The sequence below is a fragment of the Hibiscus syriacus genome, unplaced genomic scaffold (genome assembly GCF_006381635.1).
Source record: "Hibiscus syriacus cultivar Baekdansim isolate YM2019G1 unplaced genomic scaffold, ASM638163v2 tig00002840_pilon, whole genome shotgun sequence".
Lineage (NCBI taxonomy): Eukaryota > Viridiplantae > Streptophyta > Magnoliopsida > Malvales > Malvaceae > Hibiscus > Hibiscus syriacus.
The window spans coordinates 718,538-730,569 of record NW_024061947.1 but is presented as its reverse complement, the minus strand read 5'-3'; the positions used below and the strand labels follow the sequence as shown (position 1 = coordinate 730,569).

General features: G+C 32.3%; 1 pseudogene; it reads right to left on the bottom strand.

Annotated features, from left to right (window-relative positions):
• Positions 1-1,771: 1,771 nt before the first annotated feature.
• Positions 1,772-9,396, bottom strand: LOC120154229 (annotated as a pseudogene).
• Between the last annotated feature and the right edge of the window lie 2,636 nt (positions 9,397-12,032).

Sequence of the window (12,032 nt, the reverse complement as noted above, 5' to 3'; positions counted from 1 at the left end):
AATTAAATTCATAAAATTTATATAGTTTTTTTACAAAATTGAAAACATAAAAAAGTTTAATGAAAGGGTAAAATTTTATTTTAACCCCTGAACTTCATATAATATTTTAATTATAGACTTTTTTTGTAAATCTAAAATAGTTTAAGGATAAATTTGTAATTTAACATTTGTAAAATTTTTATTATTCAATGACAGAATAAGAATATTTTTGAAAGAAATTTTTTTAAGGCTATTTTAGTCCAAAACAATGGTAATCCAACAATACCTAAGGAAAGAGAGGTAATGACATTCCCAGTAATATACCCCAAAAAATCTACTATTGGTAATGTAAGATTATCGGGAATAACATTCCCGACCAACCAAACGGGGGAATGTGGATTCCATTCCCATGGGAATCTCACATTTCCATGAGAATCTCACATTCCCCCAACCAAACACACCCTAAGGGTGCGTTTGGTTCACGGAATATAAGATTACCTCTGGGAATAGGATTACCGGAATGTAACATTACCTAACACATTACTGGGAATGTTATATTACTGTGTTTGGTTTGTTTGGCAGGAATGTAAAATTACAGTGTTTGGTTGAAGGAATAAAAAATTACTGGAATATATATTTTACAAAATTGTCCTTGTTTATGTTATAGTCTAACTCATAGGAATAAATTGATCTCACACATTCATAGCTTTGTACCAAAAGAAAGAAATAAACAAAATCAATGATTTTCACCGCTGTAAATTTATGCAATTGTAATTTACCGAAGATAAATATAGCAGATATTTTTTTTTACATAAATCATGTATTTCGAGTTTTGATTAATTTAAGCATCTTCAACTAATAAGTGAAAATAATTCATCATTCAATATATGTTTAGAAAAATAGTAATACTTTCCTTGATTGATATGATCATTGTTGAATGATTTAAACTTTTATAAGAGTTATTATGTCAGATTTGCTGAACGCAAAGATCAAATATACAAGCATATAAAACTAATTTATGCTAATGTTAATTCATTTTTATTTAAATATAACTAGAACCGGCAAAGCAACCTTGAACCCAAGAGTTTGTAAGTGTTGATTCGAGTTTGAGAAAAGTTGAACTCGAGAAAAATTTAAATATGGGAAATTTAAATCTGATAAAATTCATTTTTATTTAGCTCTTGCTATACATCAGAATGAACAAATAGACGAAACCTCAGGTAGTGGCTCTTAACCTCTAAAGTGACAAGTTCGAATCAATATTCGAGGAACTTTTGCAGTTAAATGAGCAGTCTTTCGATTTTTTGAAACTAAACCCGAAAAATAAAACGAAATTTGAAACCTTGTATGGCTCTAGCATTACAGTTCACAGTGGCACCATTTCAGTATATATAAGCTATGAACTGATAAAAGAACATTGCAAGAATATAACAAATGCATACCAGAGCCAGGAATGCGTTGTTCATCCCAACATAGTGAGGTACTAATAAAAGACACTAAATCTCACTACGTTGTAGAACTCGAGAACCTGAAGAAATGTATATGATTCGATCAGAGTAAATGATAATAACAAACTAAACATTCTAAACGACTAGTTATCGGCATAAATTATGCTTCCCTCTTCGTTATTACCCCTCTTTCGCATCTCGACGAATAAGACATGAACACAATAACTCTTCATTGAATTCAATATGATTATACCAACCAAGATGAAATGTATAGAAACTGAAGTTGGCTTGTCACCTGAGGAACTACATTACCTATATGATGTGATTAATACATGTTTCAATCACTAGCTATTTGATTCGGTTTTTCCATTCAATGAATGACGGATGTCGAGCTGATCAACAATCTCCAAAGGAGACATCGTGTCGTCCCTGATCCTCTTAATATTGAGGCCTAACAATCCCCTATGTCTAAATCTGTAAAGCTTAAGCACCTAGTTATCGGCAAAATTGAAAGCCCTTTGCATGTTGCGCAAACATCTGTCTACAGAGTAATCTCCGTAACTCTCACAGCGCTTGCAGCCAGCGAAATGAGTCACAACTGGCCACCTCTCTTCTCTCAATCCCGGATGATATTTTTTCATCATCTTTTCGTACCTATCAACCAACCCTGCCCAATAACCATGCAAATAATATTGATTTTCAATGAAAACTTTGTCCATCCATTGATCCTTTTGCGAAAGCAACAAGTAAATCAAAGCCGACTAATCATCGGCTTCGAATGTCAGCCTCCCTTTCAAATTTGTAGTCAAAACCTTCTCGGCCTCATCACGAATTGGACCCTTAGGCCCCATCGGCTGCCACGCATCAAGCAAATCTAATGACCACTGGCAATTTCTAAACATAAAACTCCCTGTATTCAATGCAATCCATGACTTTTGCTCAAACAATAAATTGGGGTAGCCATGAATAGCCAAATTATGCTTATCGTACTTGGACAATGGAATCTCAAACACCATATCCGTAAAAAAACATCACTATCCATCCACCAAATCCACTCGAGTTCAGTATGAGAAACATTAACCTAATAATCAGTGGCAATTCCGCCCAATAACTAGCCAATTTCGTATCTAAATGAGCCATGTTATAAATAATTTCAATCCCATGAAGCCTGCAATAATCAATCCTATTCTTTATCGCCTTGAACAAATAATGGTCCCCGATAGGATTATCACAAGGTTTTGGGGGTGAACCAGTGACGAGCAACATTCGAGCTGTTCCATTAACAAAATTAGGGAATTCAGAAAACCAAACCTTTCGCTGCTGATCCCAGTCCGAAATTTAGGTCCGAGAGTGTATGTAACGTTAGGATTGAACTCAGGTTCATCCGGGTCGGTAGGGTCGGAGTAGGAGCGGATTTCAACAAGGATCCGGTTGGTTTCTTCGATCAGATTTTGGTTGATGGCTTGCGCTTCTGAGCTCCCCAAATTCCCGACGCCGATTATGCCGCGCAAGACGAGGATCATAACCAAGCCGCAAAGAATTGTGATCTTCCGCCACCGGGAATTTGGGGAAATCCACGACGCATTCCGAGAAATCCACTTGTGCATTGCCTCCCACGAGGCATTCCGGGAAATCCACGATTCCTTCCGCCATCGGCTGTATCGTAGTTATTTACAGGTATACCTCCGCCGCCTCTAGTTGAATATCTCTCGCCAAATCGAAGAAGACTTCTTCCCTTTGCATAAGCAAGCTTACGGAGAGAAGGTTATTACTGGCACTTGGTAATTATATCCATCCAAACGTGGGTATATCCCTCAAGGAAAAAAACATTCCTCCTAGGAATAAATTATACTGTGAACCAAACGGGGCCTAAGGATCTATAAGATGAACTTTTCGTTTTCGGATGCCCAAGATCACTATCAGCCCCGGTATACAAGATAACTAATTATGAGAAAATTTGAATTCGAGTAATTATATTTATATGATATATATGTGTTGTTAATGATTAATAAATATTATTTTTTAATTATTTGAATCATAAAAAAACTAGTTCCTTGATTCTCGTGCATTGCTCTTCATAGGGCTATAAATGAGACAGAAAGATCGTGAGCTATTCGAGATCGACTAGGTCAAGCCTCGATAAATACTCGAATCGAAAGGACTCGAGTTCAACTCGAGTACTTAACGAGCCGAAACGAGCTACTTGGTACTCAACTCTATCGGAATGGTCCTTAAGCTTTTTTAGGGCTATGGTGGGGAGTGATCTAACTTAATTTTAGGAAATATTGAGTTTTAAAATAAATAAATTTGGAAGTTGCCATCGACTTTTGGGTTAGGTAGGTCTAATATCTAAAAAATATCCTTTAAAATAATTTTAAGAAAAATGATTTTAAAAGATAAAAAGTGATATGCATTTAACCATAAACTCATTTGAAAAGGGTTCGGGAGTCGATTAGGCGTGTGGAAGGATGAGCACCCCACAACGCCCAAAATCGACACTTAAGCGATCATACGTAATCTTAAAAATGGAATTTTCAAATTTGAATATACATTTAAATTATGATCATATTAGAAAAAAATCGAAAAAAGGTATTACTTCTTACAAACCATCTTAAAAAACACACTCCTTGCTAGTTAAGGGTGTTTTTATGGATTCTCCATACCAAAGATCATTACCATGTTTTTCTTAAATTATATTTAATATAAAATAATAAAATAATAAAGTAAACAAAAGATAATCATTCGAGTATAAAAAGATACTATTTCGCACGAATAATTCTTGAAAATACATTCATTGTCAGTCAAGGCGAGTATACATGCACTGTCATCACAAAATAATATTCTAAAGATATTTAAAATTTTATTTAAAACAAATAATCATGAATAAAATTTTAACAAACTAATTAGCAAAAAGGTTAATCATTAATATAATTAATCTAAGGAGTAAAATATAACAAAAACAACAAATCAGGGATCAAAATTAAAACATAAACATTTAAATAAAGGACTAAATTAAAACTAACAGAATAATTCAGGGACCTAATTTTAATACAAAGAAACAATTCAACATGGTGACCAAATCAACATCAATCGAAATTAAATAACCAGTTTTAGAAATAAAACATGGGATTAGTGACTAAACTACTAAAACACACTAAACTGGTGAGGACCAGAACATAACATTCCATTTCTCGAAGTATACTAACACACAAATGGTCAAATCACTAAATCGGGTCATCAAACTTGAATAACAAAGCAAATAGTCATTTACAGGTGATAAAAATGTAAAAACATGACAAAGCAAACGTGAAGGCATGTGGCTAACAGAGCTATTGCTGTGCTAGAGAGGGGACCCCTTGGTGATTGAAAATGGGCTTTGAGATGTATTGGGTATTGTGTAATGGGTATGTGAATTTAATTTTGAGTTGTATTTGAACAAGGGACATTTCAATTTGGACATTTAAACTTGGGCATTTAATTTGAGTACCCAATGTTTTGACTTGAATTTAAAAAAATAAAGGTTTGAAACTCATCATTCATGGTCAAAATCTCCCAATATCAACGAACTGTTTTTCGCTCATGCCACCTGAAGTAAATTGACGATATTATGCAAACGTCTTTAAATTGGTCCTCAATCGCCTTTAATGAATTTAAATCGTTCGAACAAATTTAGGGTATTACAAACTTGAAAAAGCTCGTGAACAACTCAAAAATATAATATATTAATATTTTTTTAAAAAAATAAATTATTAATAATATTAACATTTATGTGTTGATTTTTAAAATAAAAATACAGTAAAGTTTTCATGCATTTAAGTTTCAGGTTTAAGTTTAAATTTGATGCTTCAATTGAGTTAAGTTTAAGATTTTTTTTTATTTCGAGCCTTTTCGAGTTGCTCACGAGCTTTAGTTCAGGATTTTGAGTTCGACTCGAACTTGAAAATATTAAGATCGTGATTTTTCGAATCAAGTTGAACTCCATTTAAGAGTTTTCAAGTCGAGTTAAGCTCAACAATACTCAAACTCAACTCGGCTCGTTTACACCCCTAATTCCTCATAGGTCTTCATTATAGACCTGCAATACATCGTCCGGTGGCTTTCAGAAAATGGATCTATCTTGGCAGCTTGGTTTAACTAATTTCGCCAATTTATCTTCCTCCATAAACATGGACAGATTTGATACTTCTTGGCGGATACGTCCGTGCATTGGTGGTAAGTATAACAAGTGATATGTCATAGAGTCTTAAAATTTAGATGTTTATACTTCGAAAAATAATTTGCTAACCTAGAAATAATTATTTTCCCTTGATAAAATTCAACATAAAAACCTTATAATTTTCTCCCTTTATTATTTCAAGAATTCAATTGTAATCAATTCTACCTTAAAACCCATCAAATTTATGATGTTTAGCGGATAAAAAAAATTCTTATTTATATCCATCCTAATTTCTATCTTCTAATTTTTTTGATAATTTATAATTTTACCTTATTATAAAATAATTTAAGGGTCTCATTTTAGACAATAGTATAGGTTCACATATTTTTTTTTGGAACGGGTCTGCTTCTTGGAGGTGAACACAATAAATCATTCTTACGCCACTCAAATCTGAGTCCAACTTCTCGTTCTACATGTCAATATTTATGTAGTTACTAAAATATTTGAACTGAACTGAAATCAATAAATTTTTTATATATTCAACCTAAAAGAGAAGAATATATTCAAAAAAAATTTAGGCGATCGGAGTCGAAACTGATGATAGTATTTCACTTGAAATGCAAAGAAAGTAAAATAAAGAAAGAGAAGTGTTTTAACATAAGACTTTTTTTTATTTATTTTAAATTTCTGTTTAAAACTTATATATCATAATTCATAACAAGGCTCTTATATAGCTCATAACTGGCACAATTGCAAAAGGCCCAACTATGAAAATAACGACTTGACAACAACCTATCTATGATAGCTCTTCTTTATGCTCTGATATCTTCTCGATTTGTTCGTCTTTTTGTATTTTTATGAAGAAAACACCCCCAACACTAAAGCATTCGAGTGAATTGTGTCGAGATAATAGATTTAGTGAGAGTACCAGCAACCGGCTCTGCTGATGGAACAAAATTAAGACTTATTCAACAAGAGCAATTTCACAAACAATTTAACCTGCTTGACTTAGAGCATAATGAGTGAGATTGGAAGCCACAGAAATAAAGGAGTTTTAAAACTGAGTATATGTATTTTCGGATAGTCTAAGTATCAAGTACTCGATTCTGAGTAATATATTTTTCGGCCTGTTTCTGAACCCATTAAGTTCGAGTACCCATTAATCGATTATCTATAGAAGTCGGGTACCCACATTTTTTATACATCTTGATTGATTGCTCCCATTATGTTGTTGCTAGCAAATACCACTATTTATGGTTTTGGATCTTTCAAATCATTCTCCGTATTCGATGAAAGTTGCATGTACGGTTTGGAGGAAAATCTTTCATATCTTTTGAAATCCATCCTACATAATGGGGTCAACAAATCAAAATTAATGATTTTAGAACTCCGTATCACTGAAGGATTTAATAACAAACTTAAAAGATAACTCAGAAAGTGCGATAAGAAAATTTTTCTATATTATAGGAAAACTGGTCAAAACCCATCTTTCTTCAACTTCATTTTGGATGCGGATCACGAGATCCTGCTGATCTTCTCTATCTAATAAATGAAGAGTCCGTTTTGAAATTGTTTATCATGCACCCACCCTCGAGTATATGCTTCATCATGAATCATCACACACACAAGCTTTTGATTGTTGATTCAATCCAATAACAACATTTTTTTACAAGTTTTTTTTTTTGTTACAAGTCCAATCACATAAAGTTTGGCACTTCACTTAATTGAAATAATGGGTTCTTTCTATAGAATTTGTTATTGGTCACGTGTACCTAGTTCCTATTTTTTTTAAATCTATCTAAAAAAATCACATAAGAAATATATAAAATTTAAACATTAATAATACATATTTCATACATAAAAATTAATGATATATATATATATATATATATATATATATATGAAATTTTCTTCTGACAAATTAATAAAAAACATTTTTTTTAAAATTTTAAAATTTAAAATTACATATTATACAAACCTATAAAGAATTTAAGAATTCAAATTTAGTTTTAAAGTAAATATATTAAGTAACCTAAAATAAAACAAATAAATATTTTCGGAGTCTTCATCGACCTTTAGGCTAGGTAGGTCGAATACCTAAAAATGCATTTTAAAATAATTTTAAGAAAAATAATTTTAAAAGATAAAAATTGATCTACGTTTAACAAAAAAATCGTTTTGAAAAGGGTTCAGGAGTCGATTACGTGTGGGGAAGGATTAGCACCCCTGCAACGCCCGAAATCGGTACCTAAATGATTATACGTCATCTAAATATTGAAATTGACAAATTCGAATATACATTTAAATCATGATCATTTTTTTAGAAAAATATTAGGGGTATTATTTTACACGAACAATTCTCGAAAATACATTCCTTGTCAGTTAAGGGGGCACTCCCATTAATTCCCCATACAAAATAATATTGCCCAAGTTTTAGATAAAATGCACATATTAAATATATTAAAACAAAAATTCATTTGAAAATAAAATATATTATTTTGTTCGAACAATTCTTGGAAACACATTCCTTGTTAGTTAAGGCGCGTTTCTATAAATTCCTCGAGTTAAATAATATTTAAAATTATTACAACTAGCGAGTAATTAACAAAATTGCAAATAATGGATCAAAATAATAAAGATGTTAACTTTGGGGATTAAATTATACAACCAACAAGAAATCAGGGAAACCATTGCAAATATTTTATAATCTGAGCATTACAACCGTAAATACACCAACTTTAATCATTCAAGACCAAAATGAAAATTATTAAAGTAAGGCACTCAAATTAAAATATTTCTAAAAAATAAGACAAGAAGTAAAATGGGACTAAAATGAAATAAAAATAAATACAATATACAAATCATAAACCATCAGTGACTAAAATGCATAAATTGAAAATATTGTTTCTAAATTATAATTAAATAATAAATAGAATACAAACAATGACTAAAATGAATAAAAATAAAAAGAAAAATTAGTGAATAAATTCGAATAAGCTAAAATAATAAAAAATGACTAAATTAACATAATCACACATTATAGAACAAAATCAAAGAAATAAAATAAATAAAGGGCTAGTGACTAAAATAGGAAAACACTCATGAAATAGAGGGACCTGGAAAAAAATAAACCATAAAGCCAGTGTTGAGAAATAAATAAGATAAAATCACTAAATCAATCCCTAAATATTTAAAAAAAATAAAACAATCACAATGCATGACTAAAATGTAAAACAAGCCTAAAAGTACAGGGACCAAACGAAGATTAAACCAAAAATATATAACATGCAACAAAAATGGGTAAATTATATAAACGGTCCCTTCAGGTGACCATTTTGTAAAAATATGCCTAACTTAGGGGGACCTAAGAGTAATATTCCCCTAAAATTTTCTATAAATATCATGTTATTTCTTTCTTTCTTTTTTCATTTTTTCATTTAAATTTATTTTTATTGAGAGAGGGTAAACCCTCTCTCTAGAACATCGACAGATTTCTGATGGGTTGTCTTCTTCGGCCACCGTCGCCAGTGGCCGTTGGCCACCAAATTTCACCCGGAAGTCCTCCTTGGCCTCCCCGTCTCCGATCTGACCTTCATTTCATGAAAAACAGCCCCACATTTCATGAAAACCCATGAAATCATTCGACCTTCCACTATCTGATCCACCGTCGTCCACCGTCCGATCGTCCTGCTTTTTAGGTATGTTGTTCTCCATAATCTTTTCTACATCTCCACCGTTCGGATCTTGGAAATGAGGCCCCGATCGCCGTATTCTCTTGCCGGCTGAATGGTAACACTTTTTCTCTCCTTTCATTTTGTGTATTTTGTTTCTTTCTCACCTTTTCACTTCTTTTGCAAGTTCATTGGTGGCTGGAATTTTACAAATCTCGTTCGAATAAAACAACCAAAAAAGAAAGAAAAGACTAAAAGGAAGTATCCTCAATTTTTTATTTTATTGATTTTTGATTTTTCGTTACAATGGATACCCTATTTTTCCTTATTCAGTTTTCCCCTAAGAACCGAGAGCTTCTATATTATCATTTTCGGGTTTGAATCCCTCCGAATGCTCTCCAAACCGAAGACCCCCCTTTTGCTTCGATTCTCCCTCTTTTTTCCACTGCCCTTTTGTTTGGTTCGAATAAAACCCCCTTCTGTTCTTATTGCTTCCCTTCGGTTTTATCCCCCAATTTACATGAAATTCTATCAATAAAATTGATTGATTTGCTGATGGTTTTTTTGATTTGGAAATGGAGTGTTGTTGTGGTTGTGCAAAGATAAGACATTGCTAGAGTCTTCGCGTGGGAGGCAACATCATGCAACAGGGTATGGGTGACAGGAGTAGTTGGCTTCACGTAGGTGATGCAGCAACCAGGTTAGGTTTTGGGGCTGTGGATGTAAATTGGGCCCTCTTGGGTTGTTGGGTCTATAAGAAAGTAATAATTAAATAATAATATTATTAATAATATATATATATATATATATATATATATATATATATATATATATATATATATATATATATATATATATATATATTAACATGACAAAAATTGAGTGTCGACAATGGGCATGGGATCATAACCCGACGGGTTCCGATCTGACCCGATCGGGTCGATTTTTTTTAAATATCGGGTTTGGGTCAGGTCAGGTCCGATCGAATTTTTTAAAGGTGATGTTCGGGTCAGGTCTGATTCGGGTTCAGGGTGAAAAATACCAGACTTGACCTCGAAAAAACTATAATTTTACCTTATATATTTAGGAATATTTACAATAATACCACTCTATATATTATTTTTTTCAATTAAATCATTTTTAATAAAAATAATATTGTTTTATTATTTCAGTTTGGGCCGGATCGGATTCAGATTTTATCTCAAAAAATCGGGTCGGGTTCAGGTTAGGTGAAGAATATATATTTTTCAGGTTGAGTCGGATTGGATGAAAGATGTAAAATTTTCAGGTCGGATCGGGTTTTATATTTTTCAGGTTGAGTCGGATTGGATGAAAGATGTAAAATTTTCAGGTCGGATCAGGTTGGCCAAAACCCGACCCGTGCCCATCCCTACTTCTATATTATCTGAAATCGTGATAAAAAAACGTTGATTGAGTAGAAACTATTGACAAAATTTCAATTATCAGTTGAAATATAGAGAGAGTAAAATAAAAAAAGAGAAAAGTATTTTAACATAAAATTGAAAGAGAGAATATTTAAAAAAATTCTTTTATTTTTACTTAAAACTATCATCTCATCACAAGGCTCTTTATAGCCCATAACTGATGTAATTATAGAAGGCCTAATCTGATACTGTTGGGATCGTCGGCGCACCCCATGGCGCAGCGGAAACAAAACTCGACGGTCTCACCAGCGATCCAAGTACGAAAAACTGAAATTGGGAGGAAGAGATGCGAATACTTACAGTGGGTTTCTTGAAAAATAGCAAGGACAACAATGAATGCTGGTGGTGTAGATCGGTTTGAATCTTAAGCCTCCACGAAATCACGTCTCGGCCTCTACTCAGTTCACCCGATTGAGAGCAATCTTTGTTTTCCCCAAAACTCTTTTGAGAGAAAACAGCTGAAGGTTTTGAGTGTGTGTTGTAAAAACGGCTGCTAGACCTAACACACTCTTTTATAGCCAAGTTACCCTAATCATATTAGGGTTTTATTATTTCAAATTAATTAAATCTATATTTAATTAATTAGAATTTAATAATCCTCTTACATCCAAGTTACCCTAATTATATTAGGGATTTTATTATTTCAAATTAATTAAATCTATAATTAATTAATTGAAATTAAATATTCGAGATTATTAAAAAATATATTTAATTAACTCTAGATATATATTTTACTAACGAACAACAAATTGTACATCTTTGCTCGTTTCAATCCTAGGGTGTGACCTTGTAGGTTCTTGTAACGTTAGCAGTAATTAATAGAACAATTCTAATATTACATACAATGAGTGACATCTAGCAATATATCATTGTCACCTAAGTTACAAGAAAATATGATTCGACATATCATCTTGGTGATTACTCTTTTATGTAATACATCCTTATGTCATTTATATCTAGAATAGGCACAAGTCTTGGAATAGTCACACTTGTATAGCCCATTTATTGTTTCTTGATATCTAGAGTAGACTTTAATTAACGAATAGTTTATGATATCTCATATCAACTTATTCAAGCATGGCCATGCGTTTCTAGTCTTACTCAATCAAGTGGCCTGTGATATATTTCCTATTATGTAGGAAGGACAAATCCTATCTTAATCATACACACCCACTACATATATTGAGATATATTCAATAACAGTCTTTATAGAGCAACCAGTTATGGAGCTTGTTTAGCTGCATCAAAACATACAACAATATATGTTGGGATAATATTGATCTCAAGTCTGAAGATCATACATATAGTCATCACCATGAGCAATGTTATGACT